Source organism: Crinia signifera, chromosome 3 (assembly GCF_055691185.1).
Source record: "Crinia signifera chromosome 3, ASM5569118v1, whole genome shotgun sequence".
Taxonomy (NCBI): Eukaryota; Metazoa; Chordata; class Amphibia; order Anura; family Myobatrachidae; genus Crinia; species Crinia signifera.
The window spans coordinates 327,443,459-327,467,835 of record NC_139219.1 but is presented as its reverse complement, the minus strand read 5'-3'; the positions used below and the strand labels follow the sequence as shown (position 1 = coordinate 327,467,835).

The window sequence follows — 24,377 nt, the reverse complement described above, 5'->3', positions numbered from 1 at the left end:
TAGAGGCATGTGGGTGTGACCAGTGCAATGTGGGTGTGACCAGTGCTATCTAGGTGTGACTAGAGGCATGTGGGAGTGACCAGTGCAATGTGGGTGTGACCAGTGCTACTGTATGTAGGTGTGACTAGAGGCATGTGGGAGTGACCAGTGCTATGTGGGTGTGACCAGTGCTATGTAGGTGTGACCAGTGGCATGTGGGAGTGACCAGAGCCTCAGTGTGATACCGGGCAGTGATGTAATGGTACGCCAGGCCGTCTCCTCACGAACACAAAGCAGTTTATTTACAGTTCACACAGGGTTATCATGACAATAACATTTAATCACTTGTCCGTCTCCCTCCAGCACAACCTTCATTTTCAGATTATATCAGATTACATCAGTTCAGGATTTCCTTTCACTCCTAGCATAAAAAGTCATAGAGCAGTAATACATTATTAGGGCTGCCAGATAAGGGTGTGATGTACTAAGCACTACCTCTGCAATGCAAGGGTGTGTCCACTGGGTGGGGCCTCTTGGAGGGGGCATGACTACCCCCCATGAAAGAAAGGGAGAGAGAGCACATGTAGTGTTCTAGATTGGTTACTAGCATTGCTCAGTGTGCTGAGGGAAAAAATGTCTTGTTTTACTTACCCAGTATTTAACCCCTCCCTCATGCACCTGGGAAATGCTACTGAACTAATTGAGCATCTACCACTATCTGTATGTATGTTGTTAGAGGCAGAAGGGAGCCCATATTAGGAGGAGATGTGGGTCCTGATATGCCACATGGAGTAGTCAGGGGTTGCTCCAAGGTAGGTAGCTCTTAGTTTGGATATATCAAGTAAGGAGCCATTATCATGTGGCTCCTTGCTGGTTAATCATAGACCCAATTTAGGGTAACGGTGGTGTGGGGTGCGGTGCTCCTGGACTGGATGGGCTGGGTGTCTTTAGTGCGGCATGCCCTTACATTCTATTAACATTTTCCCTCACTAACACTATCTCTATCCTATTTTAATTACATTCATTTATCTCTCTCTTTTTATATAGCTTCGGCTTCCTATTACTAATTATTAACACTTAGGGGGATATTCAATCTCCGGCGAGCACCTCCCATCGGGGAGATGCCCGCCGGACCCTATTCAATGCTGTCTTCCCCAACAGCATTGAGAAGGGTATCTCGGCAGAACGAGCCCGACATCACTAGCTGTCGGGCTCGTTCTGCCGAGAACAGCCGGTAAGTGACGAGCTGCCAGCTGCAGCTCGCCTCTTCCCGGCCGCAACTCGCGGCCACGCCCCCTTTTCGCTCCCCGGCAGGCGGGACATTGAATCCCGCCTGCGTGTTCTCGGTCGAGCTGACCGAGAACGGGACTGGGTCACGGCAGTCGAGCAAGCTCGACTGCCGTGACCCTGACATTGAATACCCCCCTTAGTATATCACTGGCATGCCGCACTGGGCTTCCCAGCTTATGATGGTTTTTTGGGGTGCCGCACCCTGCACCTAGATATAGCGCTAGGGACCCCCAATATACAGAGAAGCCTTGACGCGGCTTGGGGGCATAGCATACACCTGCGCAGGTATATGTAACCAATATCTCTGAATACTATTATCATGTAGTGTTCTAGATTGGTTACTAGCATTGCTCAGTGTGTTGAAGGAAAAAATGTCTTGTTTTACTTACCCAGTATTTAACCCCTCCCTCATGCACCTGGGAAATGCTACTGAACTAATTGAGCATCTATCACTATCTGTATGTATGTTGTTAGAGGCAGAAGGGAGCCCATATTAGGAGGAGATGTGGGTCCTGATATGCCACATGGAGTAGTCAGGGGTTGCTCCAAGGTAGGTAGCTCTTAGTTTGGATATATCAAGTAAGGAGCCATTATCATGTGGCTCCTTGCTGGTTTATCGTAGACCCAATTTAGGGTAACGGTGGTGTGGGGTGCGGTGCCCCTGGACTGGATGGGCTGGGTGGCTTTAGTGCGGCATGTTCTTACATTCTATTAACACTTTTCCCTCACTAACACTATCTCTATCCTATTTTAATTACATTCATTTATCTCTCTCTTTTTATATAGCTTCGGCTTCCTATCACTAATTATTAACACTTAGTATATCACTGGCATGCCGCACTGGGCTTCCCAGCTTATGATGGTTTTTTGGGGTGCCGCACCCTGCACCTAGATATAGCGCTAGGGACCCCCAATATACAGAGAAGCCTTGACGCGGCTTGGGGGCATAGCATACACCTGCGCAGGTATATGTAACCAATATCTCTGAATTCTATTATCATGTAGTGTTCTAGATTGGTTACTAGCATTGCTCAGTGTGCTGAGGGAAAAAATGTCTTGTTTTACTTAACCAGTATTTAACCCCTCCCTCATGCACCTGGGAAATGCTACTGAACTAATTGAGCATCTACCACTATCTGTATGCAGCTGTTTCTCCCCAGCTCAGTACACGGCACTGAGCAGAATGTGCTGAGCTGGGGAGAGAGGCTGTGCTGCGGCTGCATCCTGCCATCACTCTCCCCACTGCCCAACTCCCTACAACAGGGGAGGAAAAATGTCGCAGCAGCCATTTTTCATGGGATTTCAGCAGCACCGAGGGCGGCATCACAGGACTCCGGAAGGCACGGTGCAGCATGTGTGATGTGGTACCCCTGCACCCATTATAAATATCCCACTCTAGTGGGAGAACTTTGTAAATGTCGCCCAAATGTAGATCCAAGCCTCCTGGCCTGTGATCCCACCAGCCGCCCCATATATACAGATTGCATTACATAACAAGGGTGTGTTCCTAAACAGATTTCTTCTGTACGATCACCAGCGATTATACTGACACAGCATAGGACCCGCTATAGCTGCGGACAGACGGATCCTGTTACACAACACAGCCATGGGGAATCTTTACGGGGAATGAGGGACGCTCGCAAATGTGCAATTTCTCACACTGGAATCCAAGGTTGTAAAACTTTCCCCTTCCACAGAGCTGCAGGATATTTACTTTATATTTGCACTTGCTCCGCGGCTTGGAAGCGACTGGTATAAATATATGGGGTTTGGATTTATTAGGAACATGCATTGGCAAAGCAAGTACAGAGCGCAGGGAGGAAGGCTGGAACGTAGCATAAGCTGTATTCTAATTGCTATGGAGTCTGCAATTACCCCATTGCACATGATTATCAGGGGTGGGTGCGGCGGACCGTGCATCCAGCTGCAGTAATTACCATCTCTTCTGGTAGACCACCAGACCTGGATGGACAACGGGTGGCTGTAGTGAAACTACAAGCCCCAGCATGCCTTGCCACCATTCTATCATCCCCTATTAACAGAACTGTGGCAGAGCATGCTGGGACTTGTAGTTTCACGACAGCTAATCAAAATAGGTGTGAAAATTGGCAAGCAGACATATTTATTCATCATAATGGCCCGTAATGTTACCTTATAATGGAATACAACATTTTTATTTGAATTTATATAACAAATGTGAGCGACGCTGGGATTTTTAGAAAACATTGTGCACATCTCTCAGAGTTGTTGGCACTCAAAGAGTTAAGCCTGGAGAAGAGATAAAGTGGAAGGTGATAACGCACCAGCCAATCAGCTCCCAACTGTCATTTTTAAACCTGGCCTGCAACTTGGCAGTTAAGAGCTGATTGGCTGGTGAATTATCACTCTCTTCTTTATCTCTTCTCCAGGCTTACCCCATCTGTCCCTGAGAGACAGACACAGAAGCCGGCCTGTGTGCACTATAGTAATGTCAGCATGGGAACCTGAGGTACACAAAAGCAGCAAAGAGCCAGATTAACAATGGGGGGATGGAGCTGCAGATCCAGGCCTACACATACCAATAAGGCCCATCACCATGACAACATGATGGTCACAGACACCAGCTGCCCACATGGTCGGTCATATATCATACATATTACAATTACACACGTACAGTATGCCATGTTTGTACGGTTATAGAATTGGGACAGGTGCGGTCCTGGGATAACTGGGACAGGTGTGTCCTGGGATAACTGGGACAGGTGTGTCCTGGGATAATTGGGACAGGTGTGTCCTGGGATAACTGGGACAGATGCAATCCTGGGATAATTGGGACAGATGTGTCCATGGATAACTGGGACAGGTGCGGTCCTGGCATAATTGGGACAGGTGCGATCCTGGGATAATTGGGACAGGTGGGATCCTGGGATGAATGGGACAGGTGCGGTCCTGGGATAATTGGGACAGGTGCGGTCCTGGGATAATTGGGAAAGGTGTGTCCTGGGATAACTGGGACAGATGCGGTCATGGGATAACTGGGACAGGTGCGATCCTGGGATAATTGGGACAGATGTGTCCTGGGATAATTGGGACAGGTGGGATCCTGGGATAACTGGGACAGGTGCAGTCCTGGGATAATTGGGACAGATGTGTCCTCGGGATAACTGGGACAGGTGTGTCCTGGGATAACTGGGACAGGTGGGATCCTGGGATAATTGGGACAGGTGGGATCCTAGGATAATTGGGACAGGTGGGATCCTAGGATAATTGGGACAGGTGGGATCCTGGGATGAATGGGACAGGTGGGATCCTGGGATGAATGGGACAGGTGTGTCCTGGGATAACTGGGACAGCAGTGTCCTGGGATAATTAGAACAGCTGTGTCCTGGGATAATTGGGACAGGTGGGATCCTGGAATAATTGGGACAGGTGTGCCCTGGGATGAATGGGACAGGTGGGATCCTGGGGTAATTGGGACAGGGTGGATGAATGGGACAGGTGTGATCCTGGGATGAATGGGACAGGTGTGTCCTGGGATAATTGGGACAGGTGCGATCCTGGGATAATTGGGACAGGTGCGATCCTGGGATAAATGGGACAGGTGCGATCCTGGGATAATTGGGACAGGTGCGATCCTGGGATAAATGGGACAGGTGCGATCCTGGGATAATTGGGACAGGTGTGTCCTGGGATAAATGGGACAGGTGCGATCCTGGGATGAATGGGACAGGTGTGTCCTGGGATAAATGGGACAGGTGTGTCCTGGGATAATTGGGACAGGTGTGTCCGGGGGAATCCCGCAGGTTGTGTAGAGACCTCTGCCTGGAGTCATCCTGCCACTCAGCATGGACGGCTGTGGTGGAACATTTCCAGCTGAGCACAGCTCGGGGCTCATATGCCCGCTCAGGTTTCTGTCCATGCCTGGAAACATATGGTAGCACTGCGTCGTAAACGTGGAGCGAGCAATTACACAGAGCTCCGTACGGAGCTGATCATTAAATGGCCCAGACCCGCTTTAATGCAGAGCTCCAGATTGTTTAAGCTGAAATATAAAATTGTAATAAAAAGCTCAGGAAATTCTTACCCTTGAACTCGGAGATACTGGGGAAGTGTTGTCCCCGGGGGCTCCTCAGCGAGCCCCCCGCCCTGATGAGAAGCAGATGAGTGCTGTCAGGCCGTTACATGCTGCACATGTTTGGGGAGCGGTATAAAGTGTGAGCACCACGTGAAGGGGACCAGCCATAAAGGCAATTTTAATTGAGTAATAACATATGTCTGAATCGATATTTAATCGCAATGCTTAGGACAGCAACAAGGCAGGATGCTTAAACGCAAGGTTACTCGTTACTATCGGGGATGCAAAGCTGCCCGATGTATCGACATCGGGCAGCATATCGCAACAGGTCACAGAGCTGCTGCAGGGCCAGCAGAGGGGAGGTCACTCAGTGCTGACCACGCATGCGCAGAACACCGGCACCCAGCTGAGCGCAGCGCAGGGACGGGCTCCTTTCTAGGGATGGCCATCGTTGCCATTGCCATCGATGGTTGCCATCGATGGCAATTCTGCAACTGGCCATCGATAGTGCTTAACTATGCAATGGATGACCATCGATATTTTTACATATCGATGGTCATCCATTGTATTTTATTGATTGGCCTGTTGGGGACTTCGTAGGGGGGGGGGGGGGGGGGGGGCGGAGCTATGCTCGGTGTCCCGGCACTTTGAAAAAAAAAAACGAAACATCGTTTTGCTATTCCATCGATGCAGGGGAAACCAGTAAAACATTTTAATCCCCCCCACTGAGAGAACAGTCACGTATGCCCTAATAAACCCTCTGAACCACATTCCTGAACAGCAGCCCGGAGATTAATTGGACCAATGTAACTATATATGACCCGGGACGATACATGCTCTGCGCTGGTTACAATCGAAATCCATTACGCCGGGTTCATAAATAGTTTGCGTTCTCGTGTCAGACGTCGCAGGATCCTGGCTGCTAGATTAACTACAACGGCTCACGAAAATAAGATTTTATTTAGATTAAAAATTGGAAAAGGCTTTGGGGGATTTTTTTTTTTTTTATCCAATTAAACTTTGTGTTTTAAAATTGTGGATTGGAAGAGATATTTAATATATGTTTACACTTGGAGCCATTATGGTACAATTAAAAAGGATGCTCTATAAATATGTTGGTAATAAAGAAATGCAGAAGGTCTCCCTAATCGTCTCGCTGTGATCTTAGCTCCTAAATAGTTTTGGAAGAATGTTTGGAGAATGAGATGTTCTTTTCTACTTCTTAAACCAGGACAAATGCACAAATATCCTGTCACTAGACCACGGATAAGATGTTCCAGGGGGAGAGCAATCTGTACTGCAATGTACTGTGTCAGACAGCTTTAGTGAGTGCAAATATTTATTCGGTGGTGTAAATTGCACCAAGTATTTATTTGAAACAAAAAACATCGCTTAGCAGTCATGCCTAGGATTAGAACCTGTGGCCTGTTTCACTAGAGGCAGACACCTTACTAATAGAGTTATTTGTTAGTTTAAAACCAATACTATTAGGAAGAGCTATGTATAGTAACTTCATATAGCTAGCATTCAGAGTCGTCCTATGCAGAAGCAAATGGCGCCATCAGTAAGATGTCTGCTTCTAGTGGAACAGGTCTTGGGTTCTAATACAGGATGTGACGCGGTTTAGAATAAAGAGTGTGATGTCTAAGGTCCTGAAAGCAGGAGGAGACAGCCACAGAAGTGATATCAATGGCTTTCAATGAACTCATTGATTCAACCTTGCAGGGGAGGAGAGGTGCCCTGTTGGGAGCAGGATCCAGGTGGCAGATGACTCCAATGTTATAGAGTTAAGCCTCTGTATTTATTGCAGTATGGGTTTTTTTTGTACTTTACTTTTGATGAATAGTATTTGTTGGATCCCTTACTAAAATCCCCCCCCCCCATCCACCTTGGGAGGGAGCAGCCAGTTTGGCACAGTGGTGAGTAATGTGAGAGTGTGGCTTGTTAAAAGAGGCGGCGAGGACATTGTGGAACAGGTGGACGCATCGCTGCACATTTGCATAATCATAGCCACGCCCCCTGCTGTGCGATGACAATATTACCAATATTGTACAATGATGCGATTCAGTACGAAATGCGTCATCAGCCTCATTGGACCGCTCACTTTCACAGATGGCTGCGCGGGTGCAGGGGAATGCGTGCAGTAGACACTGTCCGGGAGTGCCGCCAGATTCTAGGTAGCCCCCTAGTCTTTCTGGTAAGGTCGACAAGTATGAAGCAGATGCAGCAAAATCCTAAATAATGAAGGGGGACACTCCGATCATGTAGTAGAGTCCCACAACGGCAAACGTTGGCATGTCCAAATTATTGACAATGGTTATTAGATATTATCCAAATGTTTCCTATATCTTCTATATGGTTATACATATTTGGATGTGGATAATGCTGCAATATGTTATTGGCTGTGATGAGTGTCGGTGTTGTCAGCATGATGTGGGGTGTGATGGGAGGTGGGGTGTGATGGGAGGTGGGGTGTGATGGGTAAGGATGAGGAGTAACAGAAGTGTTTGCAGACTGAAGAAGAGTGTGATGCCAGAACCCTCTGACACTGACGGGAAGGGTCAAAGTTCAGACCAACTGTCATCAGATTCCGACACGATGACATCATTTTTATCAGCACTTGATTTTATAATATAGACAAAGAATACAGTTTGTAGTGTTAACAGGAGCATAACAAATAATCTCCCACATACACCCCAGATATACAGTTGTGTGTGTGTGTGTGTGTGTGTGTGTGTGTGTGTGTGTGTGTGTGTTTGTGTGTATTTAATATAACTCCACCATTTTCATTACATGGAGCATTTTTTAAATTTCTGCTTCCACCCAATATCACCCCAGAGATCTGCTCAGGATCTCTGGGAAATCAAAATTCCACATTGAATAATTTGATTTGAGGAAGTGAGAAATATCAGATGTTCTAATTATTCAGAAAAACATTGCAGAACCAGAGCCGGGGTAGGATAACAAACATTGCTCCGCGGGTCCTCACAGAACATCTTTCTTTACAAAAACAATTGACGCTTCATATACACAGGAGACAGGAGTGAAGTTCTCAATTCTAAATAACCTCTCACTGTAAATAAACCAGCCACAAATTGCCCCCTTCCCTCCGAGACCCCCACGCCAACCCCCCCTTCCTAAGACCCCACTCCTTTCATTATTTGTACAGTTCTATTGTGTAGTCCAGTCCAATCGCTGCAGAATATCAGCCTAGCAAAATATACACAGACTGACATCATTCTGCGAGGACCACGTGGCAGCGAACATCTGTGGGTCTACCACAGATCACGGTGACACTGGTGTATACTGCTAGCAGGGCTGTGTATTTGCACAGTACCGTACACAGACCCAGGGTAACTTTCTCACATCTCTGAGATTTTTCCTACTTTGTTTGCAGATAATAAATTAATAGAATAAAAAAAAAATGGTCTCATATAAGCCCTAGACTTATTGTTACAACTGTGAGATATATTTATTTATTAACAGTTTCTTATATAGCACACACATATTCCGCAGCGCTGTACAGAGAATATTTGAACATTCACATCAGTCCCTGTCCCAGTGGAGCTTACAATCTGTATTCCCTACCACATGTACACGCACACACAGACATTCTAGGGTTAATTTTGTTAGGAGACAATTTGCCTACCAGTATATTTTTGGATTGTGGGAGGAAACCGGAGTACCCGGAGGAAACCCACGCAAGTACGGGGAGAATATACAAACTCCGCACAGTTAGGGATATATAGATATTGGGGGTTATTCCGATTCACTCGGAAAGGCACAATCACTCTCTAATGGACAAAACCATGTGCACTGCAGGTGGGGCTGATGTAACATGTGCAGAGAGAGTTAGATTTGGGTGTTTTATTGTTTCTGTGCAGGGTAAATACTGGCTGCTTTATTTTTACACTGCAATATAGATATCAGTTTGAAGTACAGACCCCACCCAAATCTAACTCTCTCTGCACATGTTACATCAGCCCTACCAGCAGTGCACATGGTTTTGTCCATGAATTAGCATAAGCCATAACACGTTCTTAAGCCTGTCCCCGAACCCCTGTAAACCTAGCCAATGAGAATTTCTAGTGTCGGCGTGTTGACATATCATACCATACCTGCTTATATACTGTAAACATATGGCTTAACCCCTTCCTGACAGAGCCAGTTTTTGCGTTCCTGACAGAGCCCTTTTTTTCAAATCTGACATGTATCACTTAAGTGGGGATAACTTTTTTTTGCTTTTACTTATCCCAGTGATTTTGAGATTGTTTTTTCGTGACACATTGTACTTCAAATTAGTGGTAAATTTGGGTCGATACAGTCTGTGTTTTTTTGTGAAAAATACCAAAATGTCGTAAAAAAATGGAAAATTTAGCAATTTGCAAAATGTTAAATTTTCTGCTTGTGAGACAAATAATCATACCACTCAAAATAGTTAATAACTAACATAGACCATATGTCTACTTTATGTTTCCATCATTATTTCAACTTCCTTTTAATTTTTTTGGACACTAGGAGGCTTACAATATGAATAGCAAATTCTCAAATTTTCAAGAAAATTTCAAACACTGATTTTTTTAGGGACCAGTTCAGTTCTGATGTGACTTTGAGGGACTTGTATGTGAGACACCCCCATAAATGATACCATTTCAAAAACTGCACTCCTCACAGTATTCAAAACAGCATTTTGGAAGTTTGTTAACCCTTTAGGTGTTTCACAGGAATTAAAACAAAGTGTAGGTGAAATTTCAAAATTTCATTTTTTTTTGCAGATTTGCAATTTTAATACATTTTTCTAAGGAACACAGTACATTTTACTAGAGAAATGTGACTAAAAATTGATTCCCCCAATTCTTTTGTTTTCATAAATATCCTATATGTGGCCCTAGTGTGCACGTTGACCAAACCACAGGCTTCATAATAGAAGGAGCAACTACTTGATTTTGGAGCCTCCTTTTTATGAGATTATTTTTTAGGCACCATGTAGGATCTAGGCACCATAAGATGCTAAAATTTAGGAACCCCCCCACAAGTGACCCCATTTTGCAAACTACACCCCTCAGGGAATTCATCTAGGGGTATAGTGTACATTTCAAACCCCCAGGGGTTTCACCAATTGTGGTACAACTGGGCAGTGAAAATGAAAAATTAAATTTTTTACACAAAAATGCAGTTCTGGCTCAAAATTTTTCATTTTCAGAAGGTATGAAGGAGAAAAAGCACCCCAAAATCTGTGCCCCAATTTCTCCCGAGTACGGCAATGCCTCACATGTGACCAAAAAATACCATTTGGGTGCATGGCAGGACTCAGAAAGGAAGGAGTGATTTTTGGATTTTGCAGCTCAGATTCTGGTGGAATGTTGGTGGGTGCTATGTTGCATTAGCAAGACCCCCCAAGCACCAATACAGTGGAACCCCCCCACAAGTGACCCCATTTTGCAAACTACACCCCTCAGGGAATTCATCTAGGGGTATAGTGTACATTTCAAACCCCCAGGGGTTTCACCAATTTTGATACAACTGGGCAGTGAAAATGAAAAATTACATTTTTTTACACAAAAATGCAGTTCTGGCTCAAAATTTTTCATTTTCAGAAGGTATGAAGGAGAAAAAGCACCCCAAAATCTGTGCCCCAATTTCTCCCGAGTACGGCAATGCCTCACATGTGACCAAAAAATACCATTTGGGTGCATGGCAGGACTCAGAAGGGAAGGAGTGATTTTTGGATTTTGCAGCTCAGATTCTGGTGGAATTTTGGTGGGTGCTATGTCGCATTAGCAAGACCCCCCAAGCACCAATACAGTGGAACCCCCCCACAAGTGACCCCATTTTGCAAACTACACCCCTCAGGGAATTCATCTAGGGGTATAGTGTACATTTCAAACCCCCAGGGGTTTCACCAATTTTGATACAACTGGGCTGTGCAAATGCAAAATTACATTTTTTACACAAAAATGCAGTTCTGGCTCAAAATTTTTCATTTTCACAAGGAATGAAGGAGACAAAGCACCCCAAAATCTGTGCCCCAATTTCTCCCGAGTACGGCAATGCCTCACATGTGACCAAAAAATACCATTTGGGTGCATGGCAGGACTCAGAAGGGAAGGAGTGATTTTTGGATTTTGCAGCTCAGATTCTGGTGGAATTTTGGTGGGTGCTATGTCGCATTAGCAAGACCCCCCAAGCACCAATACAGTGGAACCCCCCCACAAGTGACCCCATTTTGCAAACTACACCCCTCAGGGAATTCATCTAGGGGTATAGTGTACATTTCAAACCCCCAGGGGTTTCACCAATTTTGATACAACTGGGCAGTGAAAATGAAAAATTACATTTTTTTACACAAAAATGCAGTTCTGGCTCAAAATTTTTCATTTTCAGAAGGTATGAAGGAGAAAAAGCACCCCAAAATCTGTGCCCCAATTTCTCCCGAGTACGGCAATGCCTCACATGTGACCAAAAAATACCATTTGGGTGCATTGCAGGACTCAGAAGGGAAGGAGTGATTTTTGGATTTTGCAGCTCAGATTCTGGTGGAATTTTGGTGGGTGCTATGTCGCATTAGCAAGACCCCCCAAGCACCAATACAGTGGAACCCCCCCACAAGTGACACCCCATTTTGCAAACTATACCCCTCAGGGAATTCATCTAGGGGTATAGTGTACATTTCAAACCCCCAGGGGTTTCACCAATTTTGATACAACTGGGCAGTGAAAATGAAAAATTACATTTTTTTACACAAAAATGCAGTTCTGGCTCAAAATTTTTCATTTTCAGAAGGTATGAAGGAGAAAAAGCACCCCAAAATCTGTGCCCCAATTTCTCCCGAGTACGGCAATGCCTCACATGTGACCAAAAAATACCATTTGGGTGCATGGCAGGACTCAGAAGGGAAGGAGTGATTTTTGGATTTTGCAGCTCAGATTCTGGTGGAATTTTGGTGGGTGCTATGTCGCATTAGCAAGACCCCCCAAGCACCAATACAGTGGAACCCCCCCACAAGTGACCCCATTTTGCAAACTACACCCCTCAGGGAATTCATCTAGGGGTATAGTGTACATTTCAAACCCCCAGGGGTTTCACCAATTTTGATACAACTGGGCTGTGCAAATGAAAAATTACATTTTTTACACAAAAATGCAGTTCTGGCTCAAAATTTTTCATTTTCACAAGGAATGAAGGAGACAAAGCACCCCAAAATCTGTGCCCCAATTTCTCCCGAGTACGGCAATGCCTCACATGTGACCAAAAAATACCATTTGGGTGCATGGCAGGACTCAGAAGGGAAGGAGTGATTTTTGGATTTTGCAGCTCAGATTCTGGTGGAATTTTGGTGGGTGCTATGTCGCATTAGCAAGACCCCCCAAGCACCAATACAGTGGAACCCCCCCACAAGTGACCCCATTTTGCAAACTACACCCCTCAGGGAATTCATCTAGGGGTATAGTGTACATTTCAAACCCCCAGGGGTTTCACCAATTTTGATACAACTGGGCAGTGAAAATGAAAAATTACATTTTTTTACACAAAAATGCAGTTCTGGCTCAAAATTTTTCATTTTCAGAAGGTATGAAAGAGAAAAAGCACCCCAAAATCTGTGCCCCAATTTCTCCCGAGTACGGCAATGCCTCACATGTGACCAAAAAATACCATTTGGGTGCATGGCAGGACTCAGAAGGGAAGGAGTGATTTTTGGATTTTGCAGCTCAGATTCTGGTGGAATTTTGGTGGGTGCTATGTCGCATTAGCAAGACCCCCCAAGCACCAATACAGTGGAACCCCCCCACAAGTGACCCCATTTTGCAAACTACACCCCTCAGGGAATTCATCTAGGGGTATAGTGTACATTTCAAACCCCCAGGGGTTTCACCAATTTTGATACAACTGGGCTGTGCAAATGAAAAATTACATTTTTTACACAAAAATGCAGTTCTGGCTCAAAATTTTTCATTTTCACAAGGAATGAAGGAGACAAAGCACCCCAAAATCTGTGCCCCAATTTCTCCCGAGTACGGCAATGCCTCACATGTGACCAAAAAATACCATTTGGGTGCATGGCAGGACTCAGAAGGGAAGGAGTGATTTTTGGATTTTGCAGCTCAGATTCTGGTGGAATTTTGGTGGGTGCTATGTCGCATTAGCAAGACCCCCAAGCACCAATACAGTGGAACCCCCCCACAAGTGACCCCATTTTGCAAACTACACCCCTCAGGGAATTCATCTAGGGGTATAGTGTACATTTCAAACCCCCAGGGGTTTCACCAATTTTGATACAACTGGGCAGTGAAAATGAAAAATTACATTTTTTTACACAAAAATGCAGTTCTGGCTCAAAATTTTTCATTTTCAGAAGGTATGAAGGAGAAAAAGCACCCCAAAATCTGTGCCCCAATTTCTCCCGAGTACGGCAATGCCTCATATGTGACCAAAAAGTGGCAGGACTCAGAAGGGAAGGAGTGATATTTGGATTTTGCAGCACAAATTCTGGTGGAATGTTGGTGGGTGCTATGTCGCATTAGCAAGACCCCCAAAGCACCAATACAGTGGAACCACCCCACAAGTGACCCCATTTTGCAAACTACACCCCTCAGGGAATTCATCTAGGGGTATAGTGTACATTTCAAACCCCCAGGGGTTTCACCAATTTTGATACAACTGGGCAGTGAAAATGAAAAATTACATTTTTTTACACAAAAATGAAGTTCTGGCTCAAAATTTTTCATTTTCAGAAGGTATGAAGGAGAAAAAGCACCCTAAAATCTGTGCCCCAATTTCTCCCGAGTACGGCAATGCCTCATGTGTGACCAAAAAGTGGCAGGACTCAGAAGGGAAGGAGTGATATTTGGATTTTGCAGCACAAATTCTGGTGGAATGTTGGTGGGTGCTATGTCGCATTAGCAAGACCCCCAAAGCACCAATACAGTGGAACCCCCCCACAAGTGACCCCATTTTGCAAACTACACCCCTCAGGGAATTCATCTAGGGGTATAGTGTACATTTCAAACCCCCAGGGGTTTCACCAATTGTGGTACAACTGGGCAGTGAAAATGAAAAATTACATTTTTTTACACAAAAATGCAGTTCTGGCTCAAAATTTTTCATTTTCAGAAGGTATGAAGGAGAAAAAGCACCCCAAAATCTGTGCCCCAATTTCTCCCGAGTATGGCAATGCCTCATATGTGACCAAAAAATACCAGTTGGGTGCATGGCAGGACTCAGAAAGGAAGGAGTGATTTTTGGATTTTGCAGCTCAGATTCTGGTGGAATGTTGGTGGGTGCTATGTGGCATTAGCAAGACCCCCGAAGCACGGTGAAATGATGAACCTAATAATCCATAGATGTGTGGTATATTTTAAAACACTCCTTTATACATAGGCCGGGTTTGTCGGGGCAAGTTTCACAGTGGAAAATAGTTTCCTTTCTTATTCCCTTTTTATAGCAAACTTTGCACCTTTTTTGTGTCCTGCCCTTTCTTGCAGTGGAGGGGATTTCGTTCGGAAAATGCTGCCCTGGTACAATACGGGGGCCAGTACTAGAAGTACTGGGGCCCTCTGCCTGCTGGTTCCCAAATACTAGGCCCTTTATGACTTCCTCTTGAAAGTGCATAAATGTCCCCCTCTGGCCGGTAGAACGGAATAGCACGTAAGCGTTATACAGTGCCATCTGGATGATATACACGGCCAGCTTCTTGTACCAGATTTTTGTTTTCCGCAGGGCACTGTACGGCTTCAGTACCTGATCTGAAAGATCCACTCCGCCCATGTACCTATTGTAATCCAGGATACAATTAGGTTTTGAGGTGTGGGTACTGGTACCTCGTACAGGGACGGAGGTGGTACTGTCTCCGTGAATTGTTGTCAGTATAAGGACATCCCTCTTGTCCTTATATTTGACCAACAACATATTTTCGGTGCATATTCCCCTGCTTTCACCCCTTCTCATTACTTGGGCAATGTGCGTTTTTGGGAGGCCTCTTTGGTTCTTGCGCACAGTACCGCAAGCTGCTGTACCTCTTGAACCAAGGGCCTTAAACAGGGGGATGCTAGTGTAAAAGTTATCCACATAGAGGTGATAACCTTTATCCAGGAAGGGGTGCACTAAATCCCAGACAATTTTTCCACTAACACCTACGAGGGAGGGGGGGCATTCTGGCGGTTCAATTCTTGAATCCTTCCCTTCATATACCCTAAACCTGTGAGTGTACCCTGAGGTGCTTTCACACAGCTTATACATTTTTATGCCATACCTTGCCCTCTTACTGGGAAGGTACTGGCGGAATTTAACCCTTCCTTTAAAATGTATAAGGGACTCGTCTATGCAAATGAATTTATCTGGGATGTACATCTCTTCAAATTTGGCACTGAAATGATCAATGACCGGCCTGACTTTGAATAGCCGGTCAAAGGTGGGATCATCTCTGGGTGGGCACTGTGCATTATCGTTGTAATGCAAAAATTTAAGGATCGTCTCAAATCGAGCCCGGGGCATGGCCATACGGTAAAATGGGGTGCTGTACAGAACATCTGTACTCCAATATTGCCTAATTTCTGGCTTTTTTACTATGCCCATATGAAACACCAGACCCCAAAACGTCATCATCTCTACTGCATCTACAGGGGTCCACCTAGCAAATGATGACGTGGGGTTTTGAGCAATAAACTGCTGGGCATATAAATTAGTTTGGTCCACCATTAAATTTATAAAATCATCAGAGAAAAATAATTTGAAAAAGTCAATTTCTCTGAGACCTGTGGAATCAAATTGGATTCCTGGCATGGCCAAAAACTCAGGAACCTGGGGCTCAAAATTGTCTGGTGGTGGGGTCCATACGAGATCAATTATTGGGGGGTGGGTCTCAGCTGCTCTACGGGGGCGTCTTTGAGGGGGTCCCTCATCACCAGAGGAGGAAGAGGAGCTTAAGACGAATCCTTCAAATTCCCCGCTTGCATCACTGGCTGTGTCAGAGTCAGAGGCAAGCATGGCATATGCCTCCTCCGCTGAATACATTCTTCTGGATGACTGGGATGACATTTGGGATGACATTTGGGATGCCATTTTTATTTTTGTGTTACTGGTAGTGAAATGTTTCAACACGTGTATAGTGTAGGGGGGGTACAAACTTTATTTCAACCCGGGGGGTATGTAGTGTGTAGTGTGTATGTAGTGCAGAAAAAAAAAATACTTTATACAAAAAAAAAAAAAATTTAAGGGGTTAAAAAAAAAAAAATTGAAGGAGTTAAAAAAAAAAATTGAAGGGGTTAAAAAAAAAAAAAAAGGTCCTGCGCCAAAAATTGAGCACAGATGTTGGTCAGTAACGTCCGTCACTGAACAGCGCTCAAAGGCAACAGGAATTTGATAAAAAAAAAAAAAAAATAGATCAACCCTGTGCCGAAAAAGCTGATCAGTGATGTACGTCACTGATCAGCGCACAGTGGCCACAGGACACCCACAAAATCACAGTGTGTGTAAAAAAAAAATAAAAAAAAGACCCCAAAGCACCCACACAAAAAAAAAGGTGATCAGTGATGCGACACTGATTACCAGTGAGGGGCAGCAGGTGCACAACCTTTGGTGCAACTGACAGTGCAACTGGCAGCAACTGACAGGTATATATATTAAAAAAAAAACCTCTGCACCCCCAAAAAGTTGCTGATCACCTCAGATATAGTGATCAGCACAAAAGGCGGGGGCAGCAGACACAAAATTTAGCACTCTCTATCACTCTCTGTCACTATCTCTCTCTATCTCTCTATCTCTCACTATCTATCACTCTATGACACTGCAGCAGCAGCACTGACAGTTATATATATGAAAAATAACCCCTGCACCCCCAAAAAGTTGCTGGGGGTGCACAAAAGGGGGGCAGCAGACACAAAATATAGCAGTCTCTATCACTCTCTGTCACTATCTCTCTCTATCTCTCTATCTCTCTATCTCTCACTATCTATCACTCTATGACACTGCAGCAGCAGCACTGACAGGTATATATATATATATAAAAAAAACCCTGCGCCCCCAAAAAGTTGCTGATCAGTTAATTTATACTGATCAGCACAAAAGGGGGGGCAGCAGTCAGTTATATAAAAAATATATAGCACAATCTGTCACTATCTCTCTCTATCTCTCTCTATCTCTCTCTATCTCTCTATCTATAACTCTATTACACTGCAGCAGCACAAAATATAGCACTCTCTGTCACTAGGCCTCTCTATCTCTCTCTATCTCTCTCTCTCTATCTCTCTATCTAATAACTCGCAGCAGCACAACACAGCACAACACAGCACAGGATGTCACAAGAAGAAGCAAGATCCAGGCAGTGATCAGGTAAGTATTTAGCAAGGTTCTGGTCAGTATATGGCGGCAGCTGGGCACGGTGACCGCACTGCACGCAATTCCAGACCGGAATGGCGTCTGCAGTGCAGTCACCGTTAGTTTAAACCCCCCTCCATGGCTGTGATTGGTCCGTCGGTCCGACGAACCAATCACGGCCTTTGGGGGCGGGCGGGGTGAGGTGGGGTGACACCAGTGTCACCCTTACACCCCGCGGTGATTGGTGCTGTACTTTACAGCACCAATCACCTCCGATCCCGTGTCACCGGCGAACGTTATTCGCCGGTGACACAGAAAACGCTGTGAATGGCTGTTCACACTGAACAGCCAATCACAGCGATCGCCGACGGGGGGGCGGCATCGCAGCCCCCCCTGGGCATGCAGGGACATGTCTGCTGTCAGGGACAGCAGACATCGTCCCTCTGTCACTGCGTCTCTAGACGCAGTGACAGTTTGAAGTCATGACGTATATATACGTCATGTGTCGGGAAGTACTTCCCGGCCATGACGTATATATACGTCAAATGTCGGGAAGGGGTTAATAGTGATGGAAGGGGAGAGAGCGATGTGTTTTGTGAATGAAGCAGGAGGGCACGGCCTGTACAATCCGCGATTATGCACAGTTATTTCGGGACCACTCTGATACGGATCTGGACGCTGTGATCTTTTTATGAAATAATCCAGGGCCCAGAGAGCGTCACTTGGCTGCACATCGCCTGGCACATTAGTGTCCACGAGCTTCATAAATAATCCGATAATTAATAAGGAATTATCCAGCGTGCCATCTGCCCAAACTGTTCTCCCCAGGAACGCTCCCATCGGCCCAGACACCTGGAAACGGTGACAGTCAGGTCGTCCCCCTGTTCACGACATCACATGTCGGCATGTTCCAGAGACATGTGCCCAACATTTCCTGCTCTCTGTAAAGGACACCTGGCCGGTGTGAGCTTCGCGGTTCCCCAGCTATGGAAGATTAGTGTTCTGTGGTCCTGGAATACGAGCGTCAGGTTCCAGAAAAGTGAGGGAATTACGAGAGGCGACTTGTGATGTGGAAAAACGAGAAGTGTAATGTGGTTCTGCTGGGAAAACATGTTCTCATAACCAGACCCGGGAGCAGGCTTGCCATTTCTGTGGAAAGACTTTCCTGCTCACCCTCTGGGTTTGATGGGAACTAATGGGCATTCTTGTGGCTGGGGGTTACCCAGTATGTATATAGGAGGCTCCCCAGAGCTGGCACAAGACAGACCACAAATACCTCACCCTGCGGCTGTTATACTCGGTCTGTCTCCTGTGAATTTGCATAGAGTAAATATGAGGATGTGACTGGGGAGATACATACAGTATGTATTCAGGTCTGACAGACCAAGCAAGAGGATCGCTGTCCAATATGGCAAACTATTGTTACCAGTTATTTATATAGCGCACACCTAGTCCACAGTGATGTACAGAGAATATTTAGTCGTCCATATCAGTCCCTGTACCAGCGGAGCTTATAGTCAGGGCCATAACTAGGGTGGTGTGACAGGATACTGCAAGGCAGGGGGCGCTGTTCTGCGGCACCTGTCAGGTTTCTGTGTCAATCAATCTCACTTGCAACTTCCTCCTGTTAATCTTGACATTACCAGGCCGCCCCCATCTCCCAAGTGCCTTAAGTCAGACACTCCTTCAATTAAGGCATACATATCAAATTGCTCTTTTACTTTATATACAGGAGGAAATATCTTCACGGGTAAGGTGCCTGACAGCAATAAAGAAGATAATGGGTACATAGGCGAACGCAGGGGGGGTTTCTGGCTGCACTTCTCTTGGCAAGTGCCTTAAATTATGATAACAATAGCACTGGTATAAAATATGATCAGTAGAGCTGCCACCACATTATGCAGTGTAAGGGACAGAGCAGAGCTGCCACCACGCCATGCAGTGTAAGGGACAGAGCGGAGCTGCTGCACATGCCCAGTGTACCAGCTTATTCTACCACATTTACTGTATGTGTGGATCTGAGCCCTCAAACATCGCAATTGAAACAGAGAGCAGCTGCCAGGAGGAAGAGACCGGAGCCTTACCATGAAGTGGGAGATTGTTAGATTAGTGCACTACTGGTTCTATTATGTTTGCGTATTTATGTATTATGATGATATGTTTAACCTCTTCCTGACCACTTATTTCACAGTATGTAAATGTTTGAAACAGCCTATACTATAGACCAAATGTTATGTTAAATATTAATACTCCAGTGTATAAAAAGACCAATTTTTAGGGCTATTACCGCTCCCCCAGACTCCCCAGCGTGTATGGACAGCGATGATCACATTCATCGCTGGGGGGAAAGCCACTCAGTGCATACACACTGCATACCTCCCAACTTCTCTGTTGAAGAAATAGAACGCCGGGATCCCAACCGCCGGGATTTTAGCTGCATCACGGGAGGACGACTTTGCATAGCACATAGCTGGTATAACCAGCAGATGAACGGCTTTCCCAATGCTGTTGCGGGAGCGCGCAGCAGCACTCATCGCTGGGGTGCACACACTGGGCGGCTTTGAGCTGAAAGCCGCTCAAACAGGCTGTTTTGAGCGACTTTCAGCTCAAACTCACCCAGTGTGTATGGGCCTTTATTCCAACGTGCTGATGAGTGGGAGACTTTGGATTACATTTGGAAACACCCCTCTAAAAATCCTGCGTTAGCCACTGGGGTAGGAGTCCTGGATATGAGAGTTTTGTGAAATGTGTGCTTTAAATAAAGGAGGATGTGACTGAAGGTCTTGTGTATGACTGCTGGGAAATGTATGATATAAAATAAAGGAAACTGCAGGGCAAAGAGCTCTCAAACTGAGTGCATCCATTAATAAATAATGGTATAAGAAGATTGGTGCGTATCTCCCTTTTCCTGATCGGGTTCTGTAAATATAAGTGTACGGAGGCCTTTAGGACTCCGCGTTGGATCAATTCCAAAACCATGGACCGACTGCACTGTACTGCGACTGTGTACAGAGGATATAAGCAATGATAAAAATATCTGATGCAAAAACATTATATACACACCAGTATTTATTTGCCAGTGTAGACAGCACAGGTTGGCTGCTAGATCTCACTTCTCCCAATGAGTGTGTTTGTATATTGTGCACAGTTGTGGTATTGTTGTGGCAGTAATTTATTTTAGAACCATAATGGACAATCTGATACACAATAAGTTCCATCACATAAAAAGGATCAGAGGGGGGGTCATGTATTGGAAGCAGGAAAAGGGTCTCTCACCACAAGGGTGGCTCAGTGGTGGGATTACGGGGGTGGGTGTAACGGCCAATTCACTAACACAAGTTTCACAATGGATTGGAGGCTTTCCGGCAACAAATAGCAACGATGGGGGAAATTTACTAAAGGAAATTTGTAAAAATAGGTGTAAAAATAGGTGTATTTGTATCCAGAAATACACTTATTTTTGACATTTACTATCCCGAAAATACGGCAATTCGTATTCGTATTGATAGCACATCAATACGACTACGAATTGCCGTATTTTTGGGAAAGTAAATGTCAAAAATAAGTGTATTTCTGGATACAAATACACCTATTTTTACACCTATTTTTTACAAATTTCCTTTAGTAAATTTCCCCCGATATCCCTAATTAGGGGAGGTGATTGATCCAAGGAACTACCCGAAGGAATATTGTCTTACGCCTGTGAGCCTACATTGGCAGCAGTGGACTGGGGATTGTGGGTTTCCATCCCGTGGATCAGCGTAATTATAGCAGAGTTTATGAATGGCTGAACCTGAAAGATTTGGCTCCATTCTCAGCTTCACTATGGTACAGTCTATTGTGTGCTGTGCATACTGTGGTACAGTCTATTGCGTGCTGTGCATACTGTGGTACAGTCTATTGTGTGCTGTGCATACTATGGTACAGTCTATTGCGTGCTGTGCATACTATGGTACAGTCTATTGTGTGCTGTGCATACTATGGTACAGTCTATTGTGTGCTGTGCATACTATGGTACAGTCTATTGTGTGCTGTGCATACTATGGTACAGTCTATTGCGTGATGTGCATACTGTGGTACAGTCTATTGCGTGCTGTGCATACTTTGGTACAGTCTATTGCGTGCTGTGCATACTGTGGTACAGTCTATTGCGTGCTGTGCATACTATGGTACAGACTATTGCGTGCTGTGCATACTATGGTACAGTCTATTGCGTGCTGTGCATACTATGGTACAGTCAATTGCGTGCTGTGCATACTATGGTACAGTCTATTGCGTGCTGTGCATACTATGGTACAGTCAATAGCGGGCTGTGCATACTATGGTACAGTCAATAGCGGGCTGTGCATACTATGGTACAGTCTATTGCGTGCTGTGCATACTATGGTACAGTCAATTGCGTGCTGTGCATACTATGGTACAGTCCATTGCGTGCTGTGCATACTATGGTACATTCCATTGCGTGATGTGCATACTATGGTACAGTCCATTGCGTGCTGTGCATACTATGGTACAGTCCATTGCGTGCTGTGCATACTATGGTACAGTCCATTGCGTGCTGTGCATACTATGGTACAGTCTATTGCGTGCTGTGCATACTATGGTACAGTCTATTGCGTGCTGTGCATACTATGGTACAGTCCATTGCGTGCTGTGCATACTATTGTACAGTCCATTGCGTGCTGTGCATACTATTGTACAGTCCATTGCGTGCTGTGCATACTATTGTACAGTCTATTGCGTGCTGTGCATACTGTGGTACAGTCTATTGCGTGCTGTGCATACTGTGGTACAGTCTATTGCGTGCTGTGCATACTGTGGTACAGTCTATTGTGTGCTGTGCATACTGTGGTACAGTCTATTGCGTGCTGTGCATACTGTGGTACAGTCTATTGCGTGCTGTGCATACTATGGTACAGTCTATTGCGTGCTGTGCATACTATGGTACAGTCTATTGCGTGCTGTGGATAATATGGTACAGTATATTGCGTGCTGTGCATACTATGGGACAGTCTATTGCGTGCTGTGCATGCATGGTACAGTCTATTGCGTGCTGTGCATACTATGGTACAGTCTATTGCGTGCTGTGCATACTAAGCTACAGTCTATTGCGTGCTGTGCATACTATGGTACAGTCTATTGCGTGATGTGCATACTATGCTACAGTCTATTGCGTGCTGTGCATACTATGGTACAGTCTATTGCGTGCTGTGCATACTATGGTACAGTCTATTGCGTGCTGTGGATACTATGGTACAGTCTATTGCGTGCTGTGGATACTATGGTACAGTCTATTGCGTGCTGTGCATACTGTGGTACAGTCTATTGCGTGCTGTGCATACTATGGTACAGTCTATTGCGTGCTGTGCATACTATGGTACAGTCTATTGCGTGATGTGCATACTATGGTACAGTCTATTGCGTGATGTGCATACTATGGTACAGTCTATTGCGTGCTGTGGATACTATGGTACAGTCTATTGCGTGCTGTGCATACTATGGTACAGTCTATTGCGTGCTGTGCATACTATGGTACAGTCTATTGCGTGCTGTGGATACTATGGTACAGTCTATTGCGTGCTGTGCATACTATGGTACAGTCTATTGCGTGCTGTGCATACTATGGTACAGTCTATTGCATGCTGTGCATACTATGGTACAGTCTATTGCGTGCTGTGGATACTATGGTACAGTCTATTGCGTGCTGTGCATACTATGGTACAGTCTATTGCGTGCTGTGCATACTATGCTACAGTCTATTGCGTGCTGTGCATACTATGGTACAGTCTATTGCGTGCTGTGCATACTATGCTACAGTCTATTGCGTGCTGTGCATACTATGGTACAGTCTATTGCGTGCTGTGCATACTATGCTACAGTCTATTGCGTGCTGTGCATACTATGGTACAGTCTATTGCGTGCTGTGCATACTATGCTACAGTCTATTGCGTGCTGTGCATACTATGGTACAATCTATTGCGTGCTGTGCATACTATGGTACAGTCTATTGCGTGCTGTGCATACTATGGTACAGTCTATTGCGTGCTGTGCATACTATGGTACAGTCTATTGCGTGCTGTGCATACTCTGGTACAGTCTATTGCGTGCTGTGCATACTCTGGTACAGTCTTTTGCGTGCTGTGCATACTCTGGTACAGTCTATTGCGTGCTGTGCATACTCTGGTACAGTCTATTGCGTGCTGTGCATACTATGGTACAGTCTATTGCGTGCTGTGGATACTATGGTACAGTCTATTGCGTGCTGTGCATACTATGGGACAGTCTATTGCGTGCTGTGCATACTATGGTACAGTCTATTGCGTGCTGTGCATACATGGTACAGTCTATTGTGTGCTGTGCATACATGGTACAGTCTATTGCGTGCTGTGCATACTATGGTACAGTCTATTGTTTGCTGTGGATACTATGGTACAGTCTATTGCGTGCTATGCATACTATGGTACAGTCTATTGTGTGCTGTGCATACTATGGTACAGTCTATTGCGTGCTGTGCATACTGTGGTACAGTCTATTGTGTGCTGTGCATACTGTGGTACAGTCTATTGTGTGTTGTGCATACTATGGTACAGTCTATTGCGTGATGTGGATACTGTGGTACAGTCTATTGCGTGCTGTGCATACTATGGGACAGTCTATTGTGTGCTGTGCATACTATGGTACAGTCTATTGCGTGCTGTACATACATGGTACAGTCTATTGTGTGCTGTGCATACTGTGGTAC

The 24,377-nt window shown here is 45.2% G+C and overlaps 1 protein-coding gene across 2 annotated transcripts in view; it reads right to left on the bottom strand.

Moving 5' to 3' along the window:
- SCARA5 (scavenger receptor class A member 5) overlaps window positions 1-24,377 on the bottom strand; it is a 242,054-nt gene that overhangs the window by 35,843 nt on the left and 181,834 nt on the right. The window lies entirely within an intron of this gene.